Source organism: Bombus huntii, unplaced genomic scaffold, assembly GCF_024542735.1.
Source record: "Bombus huntii isolate Logan2020A unplaced genomic scaffold, iyBomHunt1.1 ctg00000066.1, whole genome shotgun sequence".
In the NCBI taxonomy this organism is placed as follows: Eukaryota; Metazoa; Arthropoda; class Insecta; order Hymenoptera; family Apidae; genus Bombus; species Bombus huntii.
The window spans coordinates 392468-395000 of NW_026099325.1; positions in this window are offsets into that span (position 1 = coordinate 392468).

The following is a 2533-nucleotide window of genomic DNA, read 5'->3' on the forward strand; positions in this document are numbered from 1 at the left end:
TCAGGTACGCCCTGCCCCTGACTTCTCAGTTCTGCCCATTGCTTAGTATGTTCTGCTTTTAATCTCTTTCGGGCCCTTTCAATGTCTTCTACTGAGGCTGGCCAATTGATCCTCAGCGAGTTGGCCATTTTCTTAAGTTTATCATTACATTTCTCATCAATCAGGCTGGACACCGCCGGATCGATCGAGCTTTTCATTTTAATAGCACTTTTAAGGGTGCCAAGTTTGACGATGTGTTCAAATCTTGGCAGCCCCAAACCGCCCCAGGATTTGGGGGCATAGAAAAAACCAGTGGCCGTTGAAGGCGTAAGATGGAATATGGCCTTTATTTCCTGTCTGACTTCGCTGTCCAGCAATCTTAAAACGCAGTCGCTCGGCGGGTTTACGAGAAGGTTATAGATATATCGGGGAAAGATGTATTTTATGATCAATTCTAGCTTCTGGCATGGTTTGAGAGAGAGCTTTCTAACCCTCCTCACCACACTCAGCAGCTCGGGAACAATTACGCCACAGTGTATGCCCTTCCATGGCCCCATTTTGGCGCCTAGGTACCTGAAGGCCTCGTCGGGATCGATCGTTGGGATGGTGTTATTCCCAAGTTTAACTTTTGGTTCTTTAACGAACCAAGTTCGTCTTTCTGCGACTATTTGAAATATCTGACTTTTGTCCCGAGAGATGGTCATACCGAGGCCATTCAGATACTCGTTGAGCATATCCACTTGGCGCTGCGCTTCCCCGATATCAGCGCCGAGCAATACTACGTCGTCAGCGAAAGCCAGTACAGGGATCGTCCGTGAATCATTTATGTTTATCCCCCTGGTTTGATTCTCGATCAAATCCAGCAGTGGCTCCAAGCACAGATTGAATAGCAGCGGCGACAAAGGGTCGCCTTGCTTAACTCCCCTGAGGATCGTAATCTCGACCCCCATATTATTTTTAGTCTTGATCGTTGTCTTGCCCTCACTATACATACAACCAATCAAGTCGGTAATGGGGGTCGGCACTCCCTTCCTCCTCAGGCAGGGAACAATTGCCGAATGAGGCACTGTATCAAAGGCTTTTGAGATATCCACTATTGTGAATATCCCGCCTTTCTTTTTCTTACTATGATCCAAGGCAGCGCTCAACAGGTCGATGTTAATTTTACAGCCGCTCTCGGCGGTGAATCCTTTCTGCCTTGGATTCAACACAATGCCCCTTCTTATCCTCCCGTCAATAATGGAGGAGAAAATACGGCCGAGAATGGGGCCAATAGTTATTGGCCTCCAATTCTCGACCAGGCTGCTATTCTTGTTTGCTTTTGGAATTAATGTTGTTCTATTTTCCTTCCATATAGGAGGAAAATAGGAATAATAAATCAAGATGTTGTAAAGCTTAGTTAATATTATAGGCAGGCCGGGGATCAGAAGGTGTTCCTTCTGGAAACCATCCGGTCCTGCCGCAGCCTTCATTCTTATTTTGCTTAGTTTCTCCGCCACATCCTCAACAGCAATTGGCGGGAAGATTTCGCATAAGGACAGCTCGGGGGCTCTACCTCCTGGGACAGGGACTTCGACAGGTCCTGTCTGGCCCCATAGATCCTCGTAGAGTCCCTTCACTTCCTCAGCACTAGGTGGATCCCTAGCCGGTTGGAGGAAGGCCTGATCATCGTTTATAACAGCATCAGCCAACCTCTTTGGATTTTCAGTGAACAACTCCTGGCAACGTGCGAAGGAGTATCTCTTTCTAGCGTTTCTGTTCTTTCTATTGCTATTTTGGTGTGCAATCCGTTTTTTGTTTTCGTTTCTTGCCCTCTTTTTGTTTTTATTAATTTCTTGTAAAGCTCCATAGAGCGTGCATTTTATAAAATCATTTATAGCGCTCTCAAGGGCTTCCCTATTTCCCTTGAGAGAGACCCAGATAGTCATCAGTCGAGTGTGGACCCACCTTAAAACAGGTGGCACCTCGACTTGTGTCGAAATAGCGGACTCCAATTGGAGTTTCCACTCTTGATATTCTGAACCGCTGATTCCAGGCTCTTCAAAACACGCATTGCCTGGATCAACGGGATCGCACCCTCCCTCTGTCACCTGAGTTGGCTCTGTTTCCTCACCAATCAGTCTCAGCTTCTTTCGCTGATACCTGATTTGGTCGATCGTCTTGCTGGTGAGGATCTCGCTTATCATTTTATTGGGGAATTTGTGGTCCTTATAGGTCTCACAAAGTTCCCTTAATTGGGCCAACTCCTCCAACGTCCATTTTTTCTCAGGGGGGTCCGTTCCCCTTCTTTTGACGTTTCTTACGGCAGGGTGCGCATGCCGCTCGTGGGTAGACAGCCCTCTAAGCGTCCCAAAACTCATGGAGCAGGTTTCGCATCTGTGCGAGCCGCCAGCACTCTGACTCGTGCCTCTACAGTGAGGCAGGTGACATCTGGCCCCATGAAGCTTCGGGAAGCCTTTCCCACAGTCTTTACATCTCCATTGGATGCGGGCTGTCACATGATGTTGTTCCAGGTGCCGCCCTAGGTCCGATAACGACAAAAAGAAAAGGTCGA